General features: G+C 43.8%; 1 protein-coding gene across 3 annotated transcripts in view; it reads left to right on the top strand.

The window, feature by feature from the left end:
- Positions 1-23964, top strand: part of LOC115267533 (zwei Ig domain protein zig-8-like) — a 663084-nt gene that overhangs the window by 50107 nt on the left and 589013 nt on the right. Inside the window, exon 2 of one of the 3 annotated variants that reach the window (XM_062859127.1) lies at positions 1978-2082. The exons of the other annotated variants lie outside the window; for them this stretch is intronic. The gene's annotated coding sequence lies outside the window, so the exon portion shown is untranslated. The remainder of the gene's footprint in view (positions 1-1977; positions 2083-23964) is intronic. 3 annotated transcript variants of the gene reach the window in all.

Here is a 23964-nt window from a genome sequence, read left to right on the forward strand (position 1 = left end):
AATTGTTCTCTAGTAACAAAGTGCTCCTTCCACTTGGCTGCTACCATTGTTTTGTCTGTCAGCAAATTTCCTTCCCGGTCATTGAACTCGGCGGGCACTGGCGCAGTTGCATAAAACCTCCGCATATCCTTCCAGTCCATACTTTCTTGCGCTTTAGCAATCACACTCTCTTCGTGCTGCCGTTTTAACTGCGATGTATTCGTTTCTCTGCTGCTTTTGCCATCCTGTACCGCTCATTGTTGAGCCGGAAACCGGCCACTAGCATTCGACCTCTGGCTGCATACTTTTCGTTTGTCACTCGTTGCCACACCTCGTCGAACCAACCGTTATGCTAGCGTCGCTGAGCGATACCTATCATCTCTTACGCTGTTGTTGTCACTGCTTCATGGATGAACTCTCATAAACTGCCAACATCGCAGATCCGTTGGTCTCTCCTATCCCCTCATTCAGCTTTTGTTGGTACTGTGTAGCAACCCCTTCGGCCGACAAGCGCTGAATATTGAAACGCATCGTTCTGTAGTTTCTTGTACTCGTGACGCTGGATAATTGCGACCGGATTTTTGCGGCTACAAGATAATGATCCGAGTCAATGTTCGGGCCTCTGTAGGACCTCACAGCTATGACGGATTTTCAGATATTGTCATGACAGACACAGAACTGTTTATCTGAACCCGAGCACGGCCTACACCAGCGATTGCTACGCTGGATTATTTCCGAAGTTTCTTCAAGACTTGACACAATCTCTCCGTGATCAGAATCGGCTGGGAACCGCTATCGAGGAGAGTTGCGTCAGCTGACAGTAATACATGAACCTCGTGAGATTCGGCTGCGACGTTTTTCGCTTAGATTGAAGCTACCGAACTTTTATGCTCCTGCTGAAGAACCTCAAGTCAAGTGGAACAATTATTGCAGACTACATCGCAAATTGGACTATCACACTTTTTTTGATACGCTTAAAAAGTGTGATAAAAGTGCGCATTTGCTTCGGATCGTCTCGACGTCTTCGGTGCACTTATTCCTTTGTTTACAAGGAATAACTGCACCGAAGACCTCAACTCGATCTGACGTGATCCTGCGCTGCAATCACACTTTGAAGGTCTGTCCACACTATTGTGTCAGTCCAATGTGGGGTGCAGTCGGCAATACAGCTGCAAAAATAAGTAATCCTCCCGTTGAAGATTGAGTGGATTCTTGAGCTGCAGCCGCTGCTAACCGGATGCTGACAACCCACAGTAAACTAAATTTTGATGCTTCTTGTTACACGTTCAGCACCGAAAAGTACTCTTTCGATCACGACTATAATTATCACGAAGAAGTTAATTGCTGCATAGCTTCTTCGAGTTCACGACCACTACAGAAAACATACATTGTCATCTTGTACCGACTTTTTAAGGTGAATATATGACGAAGCCACAGCCAAAATTTTCAAAATCACTAACAATTCCGCTAAGCAGAATACCTTCTTCAAAAGAGAGTAATCAGTTTTGTACCTTTTAATTTCGCACTTTAATGCTTTGTTTTGACACATACGCGTATTTCGACTACCATTTGTAATCTTTTAGAAATAATGTGTAACTTAAAATTTGTAATCTTGACGAAATACGCGTATCTGTCAAAGGATATGCAATGCAGGGTGAACTTAAGTGGTACAAAACTGATTTCACTTATTTTATTAGTTTTTTTTACTGTATTTACTGTACGTACTGGCACACACTTCTTGAATGAGTTAGATTGAGAAGAAAACGGAGTAGCTATCCTTCGCCATGCTGATCTACTGTTGTATTCAATTTTATCATTAGTAATTTCCAAATATTACTTTTTGAAGATGTTTTCTGCGCTACTTGGGCAGCCAAAAGAAATACTTTCCCGGGTACTTCTTCTTATACTCGTTTTCTTGAAACCCGTCTTCTAGAAACCCGTTTTTTGCAACTTTTATATGCTTCAAGTGCTAATCAAATGTCTTCTCTTTCATTACAGGTAGACTGAGTGACTGTTACAAAGATCATTTGCAGATATCAGGAATCCTCCATATGAGGCACTTGTACCAGCATTGCCATAAAAACCAACGGGAGCATATTCCAGGTGGGAAAGAAGAAGAGATGGCTATGTATTAGTAAGGAATGAAAAATGTAAATACATTTAGTGACGTTACTTTTTGACACGGTTACTTATGCTTTGTGATACGCATTGATCATGCACGGGTGTCACGCACACAAAGTATCTTCTTCCTCACCTCTTAGACTCTGGTGCATTGGTAAAAAATATATTTTTATTTCTTTTTCGAGACCTTCCTCTGCTAATGATCATTTTGTATGTGTATTGTATATCTTGTGGCAGGTACGAAGATACTCTACGTCAAAAAAAATGAAAAATTCCATTACGTAAAGAGCCAGGACACCTAGATTCGAATCTGAGTGATATAGGAGCACACTCACACAATCATCTGTGCTACTTTAAACCTAGAACGTTTTTCGGCTTGCAGTCGTAATTGCATTCAAACGATCAGATATTCACCTTCATCCGACGTTTCGGTGTTTATTACATCTTCTTCAATTATTTGTTAATTACTTTTCACTATTAACTTTTACATTTTATGCTAACGTAAGAACTGCACGGGGTGATCAGAGGCGTTGCACCGGAGGGGCTTTAGTATTTTCGGGGAGTTTCGAAGGGTCTCAGTTGCGTTACATGGAATCCAATGTGGTTTTAAGGGTATTTCGAGGGCATTTCAGAAAGCTTCAGAGGATTTTTGGCGAGTTTCAGAGGCGTTACTCAGCCGTTACGAAGGCGTTTTCGGTTTTGCATGAGGCATGAGGCTGTGTAAGCATGACTGTTATTCAATCATTTAAGCTCACAAGTTATGTATCCAATGACATATGCACAAGAAAGTTCTTAGGACACCTTAAACAGTCACAAACCAACCCCATCCCCCTCAGGGGGATCAGCCTTCAGCCTTGTAGTCCCCTTAACTACACTTGCAACTTGCTCCAACTGCTCTGAACACAGTCAGATTTCATTTAGGTAACGTTACCTAAATAGATTTTAATTAAATGGGGGTTTGAGTAACATCTCTTCGTTTTTGGACGCGCACGAACAACGTACGGACATTGTCCTGTAGATGGGCTAGGTCACGCCGAAACCGGTCGACGTAAGAGTAATTTTTATCTTTCTTGACGATTGTAAGAACGATAAGTGTTATGTCTTGTCTCATGTCGCGTCTCGTGTGTGTTAATTGCTTTTGATCTGAAAAACTTTGTGACTCTTGCTGCCTCTAAATGTGCATCGTGTTTTACCGTGGTGCTCGAAACCAAATAATAAACATTTTAAATAAACCATCAAAATTCACAACACAACCTTATTTAGACGTTCACATTTTTCACCTCTGCCAGTGGAACAATTTGACCAACTCCGGTATGCCTTAAAACCCATTCCACTGTTGTTCAGTGGGCCGCAAATTTGCCTTTCATTCTGTTCTGATTTTTTACGACTGATGAAATGATGAGCTCATCACCATCGCCATCGTTCTCGCAGGTTGCCCTCGTCGTCGTCTTCATCGTTGCTCTCTGACGTGGATGGATGTTGTATACCTATCTACCTTTATAGGTCTACACACCACTCGTCGTTAGCCCGCTTGCTCTACACACTGCCTCCGTGGTAGCCGGGGAAGCAACGAAAAGCTCTTTGTTGCAAATGCAAATCAAGTACCGTGTGCTAAGTGTTTTTCCTTACCTCGTTGCCAACCGTACCATGCAGAGAATCTTCTCGTTCTAGAGAGGCACCATGTTCGTCATTCAAGCTCATAGCTCATCCGTACGTGCAGTTCTTGGCTTTCGTTCGGGTCCAAGTCCAACCGAAACGTTGAGGTGTGGCGCTCGGGCCAGCTCTAAAGTCTATTTACATTGCGAGGAATTGCGGTGGATTGAAGTACCAGCTCCAGCGTTGCAAATGACGACGGCACGAAACACAAAATGGACTTTCAGGGAAGTCGAGAGCAAAAAAGCAAATCTATGATGAGCGAAGAATAGCTATTTACATAAATTATCTGGTCCATAAAACGCACCGAATGTCCTGCCGCTGGAACATCGCCATGCTTGGTAGTGGGCCTACGAATGGCCGGGGAAAACATAAGGGCTTGGAATGAAATATGAAAATATGCACTTTCACGAACTGCTTCATAGTTTTAACACAGAGATGATATTTTCTTTGAAGCTCATCTAATAGTTTGCTTCTGTGGAAAAATATAACTTCAACTAGATGACGTTTTTGGTTGTTTAGATTGTAATTTAGTGGTACCGTTCTAACTTAAGTTTGGTCGTTCTCGTAGAACAAGTTGTACCCACCAGTGCACGATAAACACTTGATGTGAACAGACGCCTACACTCGACTGCTCGTTTTCGATGCAATTAATTGCTGTGCACGGTGGCCGTCATAATTTCTAGTGAAGTGGTAGAGCGACATACACTGGCTTTCCAATTTCCTTATTGTTTTATGTCCATAGCCGAAAACATGACCGATATTCCATTTACCACCGAAAAAAAAAATGATGTCGACTTGCGTTCTGGGATGACACGCATATCACCTTGCTATGTTTAATAGAATTAGAGGCGTGCAAGCCTGGTACACGGTTTGTATAAGAAAATACAAAAAATGGAAAAACTCCAACTCCTGTATACTTTTTGAGTTCCATTTTGGCCCCATATCAACTGTGCAAAATTTCAGATCGATCGAAGAAACTATATTTTAGCGCCCGCCATTCTTAGTTTTTCATACGATTTACTATGGGGAAAATCTACTTCTTCAAAGAAAAATCGCTTGAGGTCACCCATTGATTCCTAAAAATAATTCGTTGAATGATTTCTGTAGATTACTTCACGAGGAGTCAGACCTCCGAAGACTGCAAAGCGATACGGCATTCGTGGAAAAAGTTATTAAGCCTTACCCGATCGATATAATGACGAGATTTTATTATTTATTGTTATTCCTTACATGTTAAACAGCGTTGGCATGCCATTCGGTTATCAGTCAATAACTTTTTCCACATGCCTTAGATCGCTTTGCGGTCTTTAGAGGGTTTGTTTCTCGTAAAATTTCCAATAGAAATCATTCACCGATATATTTTTATGAGTTAAGGGGCAACCTGTGGCGATTTTTCTTTGAAAAAGTGATTTTCCCCATAGTAAATCGTATGTAAACTTAAAACGGCTGGCGCTAAAATATAGTTTCTCCGATCGAGCTGAAATTTTGCACAGTTGATATGGGGCTAAAATGGAACTCAAAAAGTGTACAGGAGTAAAATGTATTTTTGTGTCCCACTCCAGCGTGCATACAGATTACGATGGTTCTATTTTTTCAAGTTCCACTCAAACCCTTTGCGCTACCTTGAAACAACAACCGAAATCGCTTATTTTTGCATAACTCACTTCTTTCGTCTGGTAGATCACTTTCCATTTGGGAAATCATATCCTGAAAAGATTTTTCGAAATAAGCCCCACCCTAGTGAAGGCTGGGTGAAGGCTAAACAAACTAGTAGTGAGCATTTCATAATGCGTTGTGATTTCGTTCCAAAGGTCAAGAAGTCCTATCACGTTTGATTACTGCATTGACGGGAAATGCCGGCACCACTCAAATGTCAAATTTTCTAAGAGAGAAAGCAGGCCAGCATAAAACCGTGTAGAAGTCCACTTTGGAAAAGGGGGTTTCAGGGTCGTTTCAGGGTTCTGGGGTTTTCAAGGAGTTTCAGGGGTGGTTTCAGTTGTGCTCTAGATTTCAGAGGCGTACAGATATCACCCTACTATTGGACCCATACCGCATCCCTCCCGATAACGGGAACTGGGTAGCGGATAAGGCCAAGTTAGCGGCGATCTATACAACTGGTCGTTTTCCAGTCCAGGAAATAATTTCCACGTTGCACGAAGGCTTCGCAATAGCGTGTACTACTGCAGTTGCTATGCTCCCACAGGTGGCCGATGGACCAGTTCTCGTTTATGCTGGATTCGCTTTCAAGCGCACTAGTGGTCGCACTAGTCCCGTGATCATCGGTGGAGACTTCAACACCTGGGCGAATTACTGGAGTAGCCTAACGCTAGTAAGTAGGCTAACGCGAAAGGCTGGGCTCTACTCAAAGCTAGCTAGACTGAACGTGAATATGGAGGTTCGAAGGAATTGGTTCTTCTTTCCAAACCTGGGAAACCTGACGACCCGTGGGCATACAAACAAATCTACCTTATGTCATTCTACACACTTCTGGAAAACTATTGGAACGGATCATTCTATCGAGGCTGTTTTATACCGAGAAACTCGATGACTCTGGCCTTTCGAATAACCCGTTTGGCTTCTGGAAGGGTCGCTCGACGGTGGACGCTTTAAGAGCTGCAACCAAAACGGCCGAGATAGCGCTCCAAAAGAAAAAAATCCGCTATTGCGCGGTCGCACGCTGGATGTAAAGAATGCTTTCAACAACGTCAGCTGGGTTGCCATCGAGTGTGCCATATACCACCAAGGAGTTCCGGTTAACCTATGCCGGATACTGGAGAGCTACTTCCAGAATATGGTGCCAATCTATGACACTAACACTACGTATGGCGGCGCTGCATGGACGAATGCGTTAGTGGTCAATCGAAACGTGAAGCGACTCGAGAGTACCCATAGGCTGATGTGCCTTAGGGTGGTCAGCGCATACTGCACGGTCTCGAAGAATGCAGTATGCCCAAGTAACACACATGTTATATAAAAGTTACGACAGCGCAGGTTTTGGTTGTATAGAAGTTTATTTTACGTTATTTCAACACAATGTTAGAATTGTGAGAGGCACGGTAAAGGCTGGGTATGCTGCGCAATTCAAATCCCATTGTGATCCACTAGCCTCTGCCCAGCAACTCCTATCCCTACCTCCACGCGGTACCGGCCGGAAACTATGAGCAACCTTAGGGAAGATAGGGTAACCAACCCCGGTGGGACCTTTGGTCGTAGGCTGACAGGGAAGGGGGGGTTTGCTTCGGCAAACCTGAGCGTCTGTTCTCCAGGAGGAGCGGCTCACAACAGCGTCTGATCCCCATGTTAGGGGCGGCTGATCTACGTCCGAGTGCCAGGGAAGGACTCTAAGCTCAACTGTGCACTATGGTCCTCCGGAAAGTAGGGGGTTGGTGTCAGGCCCTACGAGCCAGCCGTAAAAACCCATTGTAACGGAAAATCAGCAACAGAATAATACGAACCGAGACCAACGGCAACGACCCCAGCGAACAAAAAGGACTTGCGATTGGAAACTCGGTACGTGGAACTGCCGATCTCTCAACTTCATTGGGAGCACCCGCATACTCGCCGATCTACTGAAGGACCGCGGGTTCGGCATCGTAGCGCTGCAGGAGGTGTGTTGGACAGGATCCATGGTGCGAACGTTTAGAGGTAATCATACTATCTACCAGAGCTGCGGCAACACACGCGAGCTGGGAACAGCTTTCATCGTGATGGGTGATATGCAGAGGCGCGTGATCGGTTGGTGGCCGATCGACGAAAGAATGTGCAGATTGAGGATCAAGGGCCGATTCTTCAACTTCAGCATAATAAACGTGCACAGCCCACATTCCGGAAGTACTGATGATGACAAGGACGCATTTTACGCGCAGCTCGAACGCGAGTACGACCGCTGCCCAAGCCACGACGTCAAGATCATCATAGGAGATTTGAACGCTCAGGTAGGCCAGGAGGAGGAATTCAGACCGACGATTGGTAAGTTTAGCGCCCACCAGCAAACGAACGAAAACGGCCTACGACTCATTGATTTCGCCGCCTCCAAAAATATGGCCATACGTAGCACCTTTTTCCAACACAGCCTCCCTTATCGTTACACCTGGAGATCACCACAGCAGACGGAATCTCAAATCGACCACGTTCTGATTGACGGACGGCACTTCTCCGACATTATCGACGTCAGGACCTATCGTGGCGCCAATATCGACTCCGACCACTATCTGGTGATGGTCAAACTGCGCCCAAAACTCTCCGTCATCAACAATGTACGGTACCGGCGACCGCCACGGTACAACCTAGAGCGACTGAAGCAACCGGATGTCGCCTCAGCATACGCGCAGAATCTCGAAGCCGCGTTGCCAGACGAGGGCGAGCTCGATGAGGCCCCTCTAGAGGACTGCTGGAGTACAGTGAAAGCAGCCATCAACGACGCAGCCGAGAGCACCATCGGGTACGTGGAACGGAGTCGACGAAACGAATGGTTCGACGAAGAGTGCAGAACGGTTTTGGAGGAGAAGAACGCAGCGAGGGCGGTAATGCTGCAGCAAGGGACTCGACAGAACGTGGAACGTTACAAACAGAAGCGGAAACAGCAGACCCGCCTCTTTCGGGAGAAAAAGCGCCACCTGGAAGAAGCGGAGTGTGAAGAAATAGAACTGCTGTGCCGTTCCCAAGAAACACGGAAGTTCTATCAGAAACTCAACGCATCCCGCAACGGCTTCGTGCCGCGAGCCGAAATATGCAGGGATAAAGACGGAGGCCTCTTGACGGACGGACGTGAGGTGATCGAAAGGTGGAAGCAGCACTTCGATCAGCACCTGAACGGCGTGGAGAACGTAGGCACGGGAGCCCACGGCAACGGAAGGAACGACGACGCCAGTGCAGCGGAGGACGGAAATGAACCAACTCCCACGCTGAGGGAAGTTAAGGATGCCATTCACCAGCTCAAAACCAACAAAGCAGCTGGTAAGGATGGTATCGCAGCTGAACTCATCAAGATGGGCCCAGAAAAGTTGGCCACCTGTCTGCATCGGCTGATAGTCAGGATCTGGGAAACCGAACAGCTACCGGAGGAGTGGAAGGAAGGGGTAATCTGCCCCATTCACAAGAAAGGCGACCATTTGGAATGTGAGAGCTTCAGGGCGATCACTATTTTGAATGCTGCCTACAAAGTGCTATTCCAGATCATCTTCCGTCGTCTGTCACCTAAAACAAATGAGTTCGTGGGAAGTTATCAAGCCGGCTTCATCGACGGCCGGTCGACAACGGACCAGATCTTTACCGTACGGCAAATCCTCCAGAAATGCCGTGAATACCAGGTCCCAACGCACCACCTGTTCATCGACTTCAAAGCGGCATACGATAGTATCGACCGCGCAGAGCTATGGAGAATCATGGACGAAAACGGCTTTCCTGGGAAGCTGACTAGACTGATTAAAGCAACGATGGACGGTGTGCAAAACTGCGTAAGGGTTTCGGGTGAACTATCCAGTTCATTCGTATCTCGCCGGGGACTGCGACAAGGTGACGGGCTCTCATGTCTACTCTTCAACATCGCGCTGGAAGGTGTGATGCGACGAGCCGGGCTCAACAGCCGGGGAACGATTTTCACAAAATCCGGTCAATTTGTGTGCTTTGCGGACGACATGGACATTATCGCTAGAACATTTAAAACGGTGGCAGAACTGTACACCCGCCTGAAACGCGAAGCAGCAAAGGTCGGACTGGTGGTGAATGCCTCAAAAACAAAGTACATGCTGGTAGGCGGAACCGAACACGACCGGATCCGTCTGGGTAGTAATGTTACGATAGACGGGGATACTTTCGAGGTGGTGGAGGAATTCGTCTACCTCGGATCCTTACTGACGGCTGACAACAACGTGAGCCGTGAAATTCGGAGGCGCATCATCAGCGGAAGTCGGGCCTACTACGGGCTCCAGAAGAAACTGCGGTCGAGGAAGATTCACCCACGCACCAAATGCACCATGTACAAAACGTTAATAAGACCGGTAATCCTCTACGGGCACGAGACATGGACCATGCTCGAGGAGGACCTACAAGCACTCGGAGTTTTCGAGCGACGCGTGCTAAGAACGATCTTCGGCGGTGTGCAGGAGAACGGTGTGTGGCGGAGAAGGATGAACCACGAGCTCGCTGCACTTTACGGCGAACCCAGCATCCAGAAGGTGGCCAAAGCCGGAAGGATACGGTGGGCAGGGAATGTTGCAAGAATGCCGGACAACAACCCTGCAAAGCTGGTGTTTGCAACGGATCCGGTTGGCACAAGAAGGCGTGGAGCGCAGAGAGCACGATGGGCGGACCAGGTGGAGCGTGACTTGGCGAGCATTGGGCGTGACCGAGGATGGAGAGCGGCAGCCACAAACCGAGTATTGTGGCGTACTATTGTTGATTATGTCTTGTCTTAATGATGTGGAACAAATAAATGGATGGATGGAAATGGATGGACAACCAAAACTTGCGCTGTCGTAACTCTATTATAACATGTGTGTTGCTTGGGTGGGCCTTATGCCCATAGCACTAGTGGTGACAGAGGATGCAAAGTGCTTCGAGCGACGTGGCATAGGAGTTGCGAGGCGGATCGAAACAGGCTCATACCCAGCGTATCTAAATGGACGAGCAGGTCCCATGGCAAGGGAAACCTTCACTTGACACAATTTCTGTCAGGCCATGGGTGCTTTAGGCGGTATCTGCATAGATTTGGACATGCAGGCTCCCCCTTATGTCCGGAATGCACAGACTGCGACGAGACCGTGGAGCATGATATTTCTCTGGGGATCTGTCTATCAGTCACAACAAGTTGCGTTGATTTTTATAGAATCTTCGCCGACGTTTCGATCCCTTATAGGATCTTTTTCAAGGCTCGACACTAAATCAACAAGTTAAAAAGGTTTTTCTTATCTTAAAAATGTCGGTCTTGAAAGGATTGCACACCGGCCATAGGGAACATACATTTATGGGGGTGGATATACTGTGATTAAATTTATAGTATCACTATCACTTCTATTCTGGTGTTCCTATAGCACTTGATCGTTTTGCGATGGTGACGGTGAAATATCCAAACAATCACCAACAATTCACCGTGGAGCATGTTCTGTTTGAATGCCCACGGTTCGTGGAGCAAAGGTCGAGTATGCAGGAGATATGGGGTAGAGATATCACTCCGGATAATATTGTTGAAAGGATTGTACAGTACTTGCCAGGACTCAGGCTTCCTGGTTAGAGAGGACAACTAAAGGCGGTAGCTGGTGGAACGCTTACCAATAGAGTGTACTCATGTACATTCTCGAAATCATCCCTAACGGTCGTACCGCGAAGGTGGGGAAGAGAGAGAATGAGTTTTTAGTGGGTCGATCCCCACATAACTCAAAGAACGACCTCTTGGGTATCAGATCCGCAAAGTTTCTCACTCTAAAAAAAAGACTGTTGTGAGGCGTTACAGTTTTACTGCAGTGGGTTTCAGAGGGTTTTTAAGTAGTTTCAGAGTAATTCCTAGGAGTTGCCGGGGCGTTCCACGGGCGTTTCAGTTCCCTGGCAGAAGGTTTCACAGGTGGCTAAGGGTGTTTCTATGGTTTTCAGCGTTGCTCCCGGGATTTCTACAGCGTTTCAGGGGCTTACGGGGTTTTAGTGGTGTTTAATGGCGTTTCAGGGGCGTTCCGGAGATTTTCTATGGGTTTAGCGTTTTAGTGTATCATTGAATTTGCCTCACAATATACAAATTTATGCAATAATGGCATGCAAAGGGAACCCTTCACTTAATAATTTTGGAATTGCTCAAAGAACACTATAAGTTGAGGTATTCCAGAGGATATTTTCGGGTGTTTCAATACTATTCCAGTATCAGGTAACTTCAGGGGGTTTCAGGGCTTTTCAGAATGCTTCTAGTGCGTTCTTATACCCCCTAAACCCATCGTCTAGAACTCCCTTGAAAATCGCACTAACCTTCCAGGACACGCGAATGTTTGAGCCTAAAGTTTTCTGGTGGTGTTGTACTTTTACAACGGCGTATCCTCTGAATTGTCTTTAAACATATGTGCTACGTAGCTTTCTACTAAGCTTAATAAATGTTTTACTTGCTTTAAGTACCATTATTCAGTATATATATATATATATATATATATATATATATATATATATATATATATATATATATATATATATATATATATATATATATATATATATATATATATATATATTGCATGATCTGTGAATCAATCTGTGAAATGAACATAAATGCCAGCTTCCTTTCAGAAGATATGCAGCTATCGGACGCAACAACTGTATCTGAGAAAATGTTTTTGAAGTCCAGCGTAAAGAATAATGAATAATGAAAGAATAATGTGTATGAAATCAATTTCGCTCAAATGCTTTCAACAATCAATAATAGTTTGCTGCTCCTCCAGCAGCTTTGTAAGGGATTTCTTATGGTGTTCTTTATAGGTTTCCCCAACAGGAGAAGGATAACATTTTCACAGGAATTCCTACTGAGAATCCCAGAAAAAGCTTCTGAAAACATCCCAAAAGGATTTGAAGGAATCTCAAAAGAAATCCCTCAAGGAACTTCCAGGAGAATTTCAGAATAAACTCCTGGAAGAATCTGAGATGGAGCTGTTTGTAGAGTCTCAGAAGGAACTCGTGGTTAAATTTCTACAGAAATCACGGAAGAAATTATTGAAGGAATCCAGGAAGAAATTCCTGAAGGAATCCCGAAAATAACTTTTGGGGAATCCCGGAAGATATCCAGAAAGAACTCCTGGTAAAACCTTAGAAAGAAAATCCTGAAGGAATTTCAAAAGGAGTGAATTGAGGGATGCCGGAAGAAGTTCCTGGAGGAATCCTGGGAAAAAAGTCCTGGATGAATCCTACAAGGAAGTTCTCGAGGAATCCCAGAAGAAACTCTCAGAAGAATCTAGGAATGCATTCCTGAAGGAATCCGAAAAAGAACTCCTGAAAGAATCCCAGAAGCAACTCCTGGAGGGGTTTTGAAAGAATGCCAGAGGGGTCTCCTACAGAGATCTCGGAATGAATACCTGAGTGAATTCCTGAAGGAAACCAAGAAGGAACTCCTGGAGGAATCCCGAAAGGGACTTCTTCAGCAAACCCAGAAAGAAGTTCTGATGGAATCTCAAATAAAATTCCGTTTGAAATCCCTGAAGAGATGTCCGAAGAATCTGCTGGTGAAACAGAAGAGAAGAAAACCTTCAAAGAACTCCCGAAGCAAACCATGGATAAGCTTTTAGAAAAACCTTAGAAAATCAAAACTCCCGGAGAAATCCCAGAAGGAACTTGTAGTGGAATCGAAGAATGAACTCCGTAAAGAGTTCTTCGAGGGATCACTGTAGGAACGCCTGAATACAGATACAGATTAGGAGCATCTACTTACTGTTCTTCGGCATTAAGCAGAACCATGGGTGGTCATTAGCTTTGGTGATATTCTCCTCTGGTTGCATCTATGGTCTTTATGCTGGCGATCTGAACCTGGCAGTCGGATTTTTTTTTTCTTTCTGTGTTATCGACATTTTAAGCCCTTTTTCATCTCGGCACCCACGCTTTATTTCCCTTCCCAAGGAAGAACTCACATTTTGCGAGTTTGGCGGGAGTGGGACTCGATCCCAAGTCCTCGGCGTGATAGTCACGTGCTTTAACCATCACACCAAATCCGCTCCACAGTCGCCGCCAATGTTTTATAGCTATACATAGTTGTTTTTCATAATATTCGTCAAACATACAAGTTAAAATTGAAATCAGAACTAAGTTTCGAGTTTTTTAGTCACTTGCTTTTTGACATGAACATTTTGTTGTGGGGGGGGGGGGGGGGGGGGGGTGTTTGTTTAACCCTAAAAGGGATACCTGGGGTCCATTGGACCCCAGCCGCCTTTCAGAGCTCGTCTTTGATGGAACACACTCAGCGAGGTGACGAAACTGAGGCCATGAAGGTATCCCTTTTAGGGTTAACAAGCTACGTCATTTATAGGGGGGGTGTCCAAATTTGTGACGAAATGCTACGAGGGGGGAGGGGGGTATTAAAAATGGCTTTAAAAGCTACGTCATTTAGGGAGCGTCCATAAATTACGTCACGCAAAAATTGCCCACTTTCAATCACCCCCCCCCCCCCCCCTCCCCTATATGTCACATTTTTTGTATGAGACCTCTGAATTTTTTGTATGGGTTGTCACACTTTACTGAACCGCCTCTCCCTCCAAAAAAGCGTGACGTAATTTAAGGACGTTCCCTTATGGACGCCCCCAGTTTTGTTATTGATCTTGCTTGCAGAATGTAAATGCAAAACTACCTATATATACATATACCTAGAGTAGCCTTTCCTGAATAATGCGGTTCAAGTTCGATAAAAAACAGCATTTTCCTTTCAAATAGCAGCAGCTCCTCTGTGGTGCATTGGAAATGCTTTTTTCAAACATCCATTCCATCTTCCATGTCTTTCACTGTCAGTAACTACGAAATGACGTCTTTCACTTCAATGAATCTCTGGCTTTAAACACGTCACTTCCAATGAAGCTTCTTTATTTTTCCACCAAATTAGCTCATTAAACAGTTCCTTTCCATTCCTCCGTCAACGGAACTCAGCTGAAACTGAAGCAGAAAATCATTTGCAAGGCCAGCATAACACCTACCTAGTTTCAGTAGAGCTGACAACGGTGCTAACGATTATGTAATCGTTTTAAATTTTGATTCATCATCAAAAATTCAACGTCACATGGAAGCTCACTCTCCCTTCGAAGTGAGGTAAAGTGTATCTTCGAGCACTGAAGGCACTGATTTCATCGGTGACGGACGTGTTACTGGGGTAACAATCTGTAGGTGCCGCACTAAGCACAAAAGCAGGATTGGATTCCTGGAGTCAAACGAAGAGATAAGCATAAAGTCTGCCCCGAGAGCAAAAGCAAAAGACGAAACGAAGACTGTCGTAATCCTTCAATACGCTAGAGCGAGCAAGAATATGAGAAGAACGAGAAAAGATCTTCCATCACTGATAAAATGGAATATAAACTAGGGTACTGGAAGCTACTTACGCTTCAACGGCCACAGCAGCTGCGGCATGGCATGGTATGGTACCGAACCGAACAAACATAGCACCGAGCTGAGCTGAGACGAGGAATGAATTTTTCATTAAAAAGCTCAATGTATAGACTGGAGGGGAATAATTTATATTCCAAAGCCTCAATCTCAGATAACAAACTATGCTCTTAATGCTTGAAAGTTTTCCACCAGCATTTCAGGAAGAAGAGATTCAACATTTTTCCCATAGATTGCGTATTCCATCGCTCAGTTCTTCCTCACTAAAGGTGCTAATCTAGATTGTGTCCTGGACCCACAACGGCCGGCCTCTATCCGCTTGGATCTCATCGCTGGCTGATGAAACTTGATTGCAGCACAGGACGAGACGTAGAAATGATTTTTCATCTACCCTGCACCTCCAGTGCATATTCGACGGATCCACGCCTCTATCGCATGCAGTTTCTACTCTCTCAACCACAATGCACTCTACCCTAGGCATGTAGGTATATCTAGTGCGGGGCGTTCCAGTCGATTCGTGTTGCAACTGCTGCTGCTACTGCTGCTTTCTGGATGCAACCTTCTGCATGGAAATATACTCATTGGTAAACCACTTCATTCCATCATTACATATTCAAATGGCATCTTATTTTGCACCGAAGCGTTGCGTTGTTGCTTGCTTAACGGTTGAGTGCAGGAAAATGTTATGAGCTGGGGTTTTCAGTTGAATCAAACCTCAGTTTAAGCATCAGTGGATTTTCTCGGAGCAGTAAATATTTGTCGCAATTTCAAATAAACTAGCATGACACTTCCAACGAAAACAAAAAGTGTAGTTTCATTGAGTAACGTTACAAACGAAACAGAAGAGTAGAAAACATTGCGTTCTTTTATGCTGGCTGCCAGTGAATGTGTTTATTTGTGTTATGTGTAATGTGTTTTATTACTTAATTAATTTAAAAAGTGAAACCTAAATCTTTTAATGAATCACTGCGTCTTCTAGTTTAATTCTCACACCAAATTAAGGATGCAAGAGTTTGCATTTTCCTCATAATGGGTGATACAGAAATTCTGTCACGTAAAAATCGACCTTTTTCAACCCCCCTCCCCTCGTCCCTCCTATATCACTCGTTTTGTATGAGATCTTATCATTTTTTGTATGGGTCGTCACGTTCTGCAAAATCCACCCTCCCCTCCGAAAGCGTGACGTAATTTGTGCACGCCCCCTAAGGGCTGTTACTTTGTCCATGCGATCGGCATCTACAATAGCCTTTGGCGATTTTGTTTTGAACCACCGAATAGTAAGCTACCATGCGCCTCCGTTTTGTTTTGCTGTACTTTGCAATGGCGCTCTAGGTTATTGTTGTAGGTAATATAAAAACTTTCAATTAGTAGGAGAGAAAACAATTCGGCCAAATTTCGTGAAAATCGTTGATGAGTCAGCTCATTAACTTTGTTTTTCCTAAGGCAACGTTAAAAAGCAGAAATTGTCACTGTCCCTGCCCTCGGCGAGAGTCGAATAAGCAGTTCAGTCGAAATCACATCATTACTTTATTCAGTAGGGTGAACTTTTCCAGAAATCCCTATAGCTATGTACGCTGATAATGGCGTATTCTACTTTGAAGTTAAATAACACGTGGGACCTAGCATTAACAGAATTTCTAGAAGAATTATCATACGGTGGTGATTTCATATGTTGCCGACCGGCCGTCGACGTAGTCGGTTTGGTAACATCCTATGAGTTCATTCACTTTAAGTGATTGACAATGTGAATTGATCTGAGAAAGCTCTTTATAGATCGGTGTGAATTGTAATACAGTTTCTTACCGATTTTGGCAACACGAGGTGAATTTTATGTTGCCAAAATCGGTAAATTTTTTTATGGATTATTTTCAACTTTTATGCGTCAATTTGACTTATATTTTAAATATGGACTATTCACAAGTTATAAAACGATCCCTGTAGATGACGTTCATAAATTACGTCATGATTCGTGAAATTGTTGATTTTGAAAAATTTAATGAATTTTGATTTTTTGGAGAAAAGTAAGGCTAAAATATAAAAACATTCACAAATACAAACGATTTTTCGGTGAAAGTTTTTGGTCAAAATTTTTTGTTGCAAAAATCGATAAAAAATTGTTGCGAAAATCGGTAAGAAGTTATTGCCAAAAACGGGTGTTGTTCCATAGTCGGAAACAGTTAGGGTTCAATTGATAGATCTTTCTCCGTAACACAACCAGAAAAGGTGACCTACCCACGTTACGGACTTCGTTAAAGATCGAACATCTTTTAAGCCCTCTCAACCATTCAACCACTGATTGGTCCTCAGCAACCACAAGTTAGAGTGAACCAGGAGGAGGACGCTCTTATGACCGTAGTTGAGCGGAAGAAAAAAGAGAAATCATCTTATGTATTTTATTAAAATCAATTAAAAAAGTGAAACCTAAATCTTTTTAAGAATCACAGCGTCTTCCAGTTAAATTCTCACACCAATTAAAGATGCAAGAGTTTGCATTTCCTTCATAAAGTATGTTATTTTGTCCATGCGATCGGTATCTACAATGGTGTTGGCGATTCATCTTTGAATCGCTTGATAGTGAGCTATCTTGCGCTTCCGTTTTGTTTTGCTGTACTTTGCAATGGCGCTCCGGGTTATTGTTGTAATAAGAATCCATTTAATAAGTAGGAGAGAAAACAGCTTAGATAGAGTAAGGTGGGGTAAAAGTTCGACCCTAGTTGAAAATTCAACCTATTTCAAAAAATCGCAGCAGATAAAAATGAATAAATACCGTATGGTGATTCTACCATCCATAAGCTAAAATTTTGCTGAACAAAGTTACGCCAAATGTCTTTTCAATTTTGAGTTACAACACTTTTTATATGTGTTTGTTTTATTCGAACTCTTGCCCCACCACTGGGGCAAAAGTACGAATCTAGTGTTTGTGGAATTTCGCTAACCGTAGCACACTATTTTGACACTTTAGTAATAGGAATACCTGAAACCACTTAATATTTGATGTTGGAACTGGAATACACTTTAAAATTCGATTTGGACTTTACCCAAATCAGGGTTAAATTTACTACACCAAAAATTATTAGTTTTCCGCCAAATTCAGATAAAACTACATTTTTTTCAACTTTAATCGAATTTTCTCACTAATTCCATCACTCTTAGATATAATATGTACATTTTGCAGAATTTGAGGTTTATACCTAAAGTTGCCACATGACTCGAACTTTTGCCCCACAATTCGAACTTTTACCCCACTATGTGTAAAATATGATTTCCAAATATTTTTTGCAAAAAGTTATACATTATAAAGCATCTTCAAAATATACCTAGTTATGCCCCGAAATAAAATATCGAATTCGATTTCATTACAATTGCATTCCATGGATTGGAAGGACCATCGTTTGTTACATTTTATTGTTCAAAAACCAACATTTTGTCATAACTTTTCGAAATATTAATCAATTTTCATAATTTTTGGAGTGAAAGACTCTTTTTCAAAAAGGGTTCGAACAACCTTGACACCCGAAAGAAATAATTTGAATTGAGCTCAAAAACTCCAAAAGAAACCCTTGCCCCACTCGAACTTTTGCCCCACTTTACTCTATATTTCGTGCAAATTGGCAACTTTAAAAAATCAGAAATTGTCATTGTTCCTGCCCCCGGCGAGATTCGAATAAACAGTTCACTCGAGTCGAAACCACATCATTACTTTATTCAGTAAGGTTTCTGCAGAAATCCCTATGGCTCTGTGCGGTGATAATGGCGCATGTCGCTTTGTAGTTAATTAACACGTGGGACCTAGAATTAACGACAATTTTAGAAGATTTATCATACGCTGATGATCTTATCTGTTGCCGACCGGCCGTCAACGAAGTTGGCTTAGTAACATCCTGTGATTTCATTCGCTTTTGGTGATAGACAATGTGAAATGATTTGAGATAGCTCGTTTTAGACAGAGGTTTTGAAATTGAAATATCTCACATTCACCCGGATTCTGTGCTATAACCGGTGCAATCAGGTAGGCACTCATTCAATTCGGTTCACTGACTTTCGAGATATGACAGTTCATAAATTACAGTCGACTCTCCACATGTCGATGTTCTACATCTCGATATCTCTCCCTATCTCGATGGATTGGTCAGTCCCTTCAATCTGCATACATTTTACCTTTCTACATGTCGATATCTCCTTATCTCGATATCTCTCTATCTCGATGCGATCTCGTTCGTTTTTGTTCTAGATTTTCTCTCCATATGTCGATATGCCCGTTTTTACGGGTTGCTAGATCACGTTTCTTAGATGCAAAACATTCTAGGAAGGCGAAGTGACATCTGTTTGTTGACGGTTTTTCATAGTTACGGAGGATTTTTTAATCTAGTGTGCATTAAAAATTGGTTCTTGAATTCGATCTCTCCCTATCTCGATGATCCCTTCAATATCGAGATGTAGAGAGTCAACTGTAGTTGTTTAAAAAATAGTGTTTAACCCTCTCTTACCCATGGTAGCACAGGTGATCCACTACTTTGCACTGTTCATTTAACTCTAAAACAAAAACGAGCAGAGAATTTTTGACCAAATCTGGCATAATAGTTCATCAAACATATACAAACATCTGACGAAAAAATGGGAATGATCTAACTTATCCTGTATTTGTATGAACAGTGCAAAGTAGTGGATTACCTGTGCTACCATGGGAAAGAGAGGGTTAACCCGAACGGTTCTAACTTCGCGAAAAAATAATCAATCGAGCCCAAATTTGTACTAATGATGCACATATAATAGGTTGACAAACAGTCAAAATTTGAGATTTTTTGATGCACTCTATGAAAAGTTACAGCATGTTGAATTTTTTTGTGGGAGAAAAAAAGTTGCCTATCCCAAACATTTTGGCCATCCCCTGTATGTGGAGGTGAAGGCCTAGTATATGTTCCGAGAAATCTGCGAATAACAAGCAACCGACGGGAGGACCAAGGTGCCGACGGCGAGTAAATACCGTTCAAGAGTTGGAGTCTACATTTTATGAGGGCTTCATGACCGCCATGGTAGAAGATGTCTTCTCCTGTAGCTGTTATAGGCCTTCACGGGGGTTGATCGAGCAGCTCACGCAGGTGCTGGATTGAATGATGACCGTGCTGACAGGCCGAAGGCCGGTTGTAATAATGGGTGACTTGAATGTCTGGGCCGTGGAATGGGGAATCCAGTGAGATCAGATCCTGCTAGAGGCACTGGCCATGCTAGATATCGATCTGGTTAATGTCGGAACCAAAAGTACTTTTAGTCGAAACGGGACGTAAACTTTTTGTAGTCCTGGAATAACAAGTTGTTCGGATTTGAGGGTAGAACTATTTAACTTAAGGGTTCGCATGCAACTTACCTTGCCTCAGGGGCTGCCTACTCTACCGTTCGGGAGAATTACGTTGGGCCCTCGCCGTCGCTCCTCTCGCGTCGTCGCCGCTGGTGGTGGTAGCTTGGGCGTCGGGATGGAGGCGCCGAGATGCAATCCCGGCAATGGGGCACTCACGAAACACACGCGGGTATTAGCGGATCTTCGAAGCCCCGATTCGGATACGACTCACAAATTCGCGCGCACTAGGGTGGTCCGCCTGCTTAGCTTTGTCGTCGGTTTCACGGATTCACGGGAACCACTAGATCTTAGCCCCCTACTGCGGAGTTAACTCACGGATTTTTGCACGTGTCGCACCGATTATACGATCGCTTTTCCGTGATAGGGATAAAGTCGCAAATCTTCAGGAGTAAGTTTCGTTCCCTACCCTTTTCGGCACTTCATGAACTCACTCGCACAATATCTATTGGTTTGTCTCTATTCACTTTTCTTTCGACCGACTCAATTTTACGTCCGTACTGGGAACTGGCTCAAGTCCAAAAGAGGCTGAGCAATGGAGCTCTAGCTCCATCAAGCCCCCCAATAGTTTTTTTTTCTTCTCTCTCTCTCTCTCTCTCTCTCTCTTATAAACGCCGGGTTTCCTCCAAGGCATGCATACCAACTGTCGTGTGGTAGCTGGTAGTCAGGCGGCGTTGGTAGCGGACGGCGTGTAAATGGGCGATTTTATTTACAATTTTTTATACGAAAAATCTAACTCCTAACATGCAAAACTAATACAATGTGGATGAAATTTATTTTAATTTATGGGACATTAAGTATATGTTACAGAACATGCCTTCGCTCACAGCGATCACCTTCCTACAGTATCGACTACAACAACAGCAGGCAACGGTTAGAAAAAGAGGCGACTAGAAACGACGTCAAAGACGAAGTATTCAGGGAGGCGCTATGCTAAGAGCGAAACCTACTCCAATCACCGGCTGCTGCTCCGACTTCCGGTTGTCCACAACCGTCACCTCAGTTTTATGGTGAGCCTACTCCAGTTTCCTGGACCTCTTCCGCGCCTCCATAATATTGATAGAGTGGTGAGTAGTCAACTTCACTTCTTCGATCGTCTCACCGTAGACTTCGAGCGTAATGTCGTCGGCAAAGCCGACAATCTTCACTTCTACAGGGTACTCTAACCTCAACACCTCGTCGTACATGCCATTCGATAACACCGGACCCAGGATGGAACCTTGCGGGACTCATGAGGTTATGTGAACGCACTTCCGACCAACCTCTGTGTCGTAAACTAGTACTAGATTATGGAAGTAATTTTCGAGAATCTTGTACAGTTACCCGGATATCCCCAGACGCAAAAACGCATCGGTAATAGCTAGTCAGCTGGTGCTATTAAACTCATTCCTTACATCCAGAGTCACTACTGCTCAGTAGCGAATCCCTCTTCTCTTATGTCAAGTGCTTTTCGGCGGTTTTTGTAACGGACAGGATAGTCGGCCTCCCTTTCTGGAAGCCGTACCTCAATATTGCAGATGATCTTTTCGAACACCTTCCCCGCCGTAAGCATATTGGTCTATATACATAGTACCAGGCTCTTCTTCTTCCTTGCATATGGGAAACTCCCTCGTTCAGGTATTTCTGCATATCAGACCAGATCAATTCGGGAGCCTTTGCAATATCTACTTTCAAAGCCAGATTTGGAACTCCGTCTGGACCTGCGACCTTACTTACGCTAAGGGATTTCGCTGTCCCCGCAAATTCCACATCGGTGACCCTCTCCTCGTCGCCAGCCCCAGTCCTCGGCAGTCTTACAAAAGGAGGCCGAGGACTAGGATCATGACGCGGAAAAAAGCCCCTCGATAATCTCCTCCAACATCTCTGGAGATTGCTCTGTAGGAGCCATTACTCCTGTAGTCTTGGCCATCACGGGGGCGTCGCCCCACGGATTCGCATTGGCACTCTGACAGAGATTCTCAAAGCAGGCCTTTTTTCTTGCTTTTATCTCGGTCTTCAACGCGGCTTTTGCAGTGACGAACACCACCCGCCGTTCGTTTCGCTCTTCATCTGATCATGTTCGCTGCATCCGCTGCCTAGACCGTAGGCAGGCGCGGCGCCGGTCCGCAATTACGTCGGTCCAACAGTATGCTGGTGGCTCCCCATTTCTAGGGTGGGCTCGCCTAGGTATGTTCGCATCGCACGCACGCGAGAGCACCACTACCAGCTCGTCGTCGTCTAAACCAATAAAGTTTCGCTCACGGCGGAGCGCCTTTCTAAATACCCCCTTCGTAGAAGTATGATGCGTTCCACCTGCGAGGGCTTGGCCTTGGCCTCTTCCTCTACCCGCTGCATGCTGTTGTTGTAGTCGATACTGTAGCAAACCGCCAGGTTATCTCTGTGAGTGTAGCTATCGTCTGCTCTCGAGTTCGAACTGCTTGTTAGGCCAGAACTACAAATGATCATGTCAATGCATTGCAATGATTAACTCCGCACCATTTCGACTAAAGGTACTTTTGGTACCGACATTAGCCAAATCGACATCTAATATGGCCAATGTCACAGCAGGATCTGACCCCGCTGGTTCGTGGAACGGCTTCCCCATTCCACGGCCCAGACGTTAAAGTTACCCGCTGCCAGGGTTGTGAAATTTCATGGAAAAAATGTCATGACATTTTCCAGCTCTACCATTCCCAGTACAAATTTATGTATGTGAACACAAACCTTCAATAATGCTAGTTATAATTGGTAAAATAACATTATCGTCGTTACACATTTTTTACTAGGGGCAGTGAAATGTGCAAAGAACGAAATGACATTTTTATTACAATGTCATAACACTGCCCGCTGCCAAGATAGTTTGAACGAGAGGAAGCGATATATCATGCGTTGGCCTTGTGATGGTGCGGACAGTCAGCACTCAGCAGCTACGTTTCCGTTCCACTTATTGTCCAACAGACGAAATATGCAGCATACGATTCTGCATTTCTCGAAGGTTTGTGTAAATCACATACAGCCAAGACGTTGCTGTTATACGATTTCTTAACGTTTTTTTATGAGTTACACGGATCCATTCTACTATACGAAACATTTCCGGAAAATCTCAATAAATTTTGATATCTGTAAATTTGCGGTTAATAACATTACGGCCTTAATACCGGTTCTTTTTCATGCCCGGAAATGGATGGGATATTTTCTTTCTCTTTTTTCATGCTCGCCTTCCGGTCGTCCCAACAATGGCCGAGGAAAATTAAATTTCTCGCACATTAAATTAAACCCATCGACTGAAAATGCTAATGCGGCGGAATTTCGCAAGTTTATTCAATTTGAAGCTGATGCTTGCAGATGTATAAATTTCCCTCCTGTTTTTCGGGACGGACGAACACGCCACACAGTCACCGAGAGTTGTACTGTGTTTTTTTTTCGGCTACCGCGCTCCTATCGCGAATTTTATCCTATTTGCGTAATGTAGCGCGCAAGTGAAAATGCGGTAACGAAGAAATAAACGGTTTTTGGGAGAGTTTTGCTCTCGCTCGACCAGCAAACGACCAACTGCGCTGGTCGTTATTGCCAGGATAGCTGTGTACTATTGTTGCTGTGCGGGAATCTTCTGATGTTTTACAGTAAGCCAAAGTAAGTTTATCAAGGTTATTTTCTTGTTGTTCATGCGTCAGGGCTGGCTCAAACAGATAATTCAAAATGAAATTTCTGGGATAAAAATATTCATAAATTTTTGGAGTGCAAAGTCGAACAAATGGCATTGGTATATAACTCTCTAAACTGTATTTTGAAATAAACTCATCCCTGTAACTTATAAAGGCATTGAAACT

The sequence above is a fragment of the Aedes albopictus genome, chromosome 3 (genome assembly GCF_035046485.1).
Source record: "Aedes albopictus strain Foshan chromosome 3, AalbF5, whole genome shotgun sequence".
Classification (NCBI taxonomy): domain Eukaryota; kingdom Metazoa; phylum Arthropoda; class Insecta; order Diptera; family Culicidae; genus Aedes; species Aedes albopictus.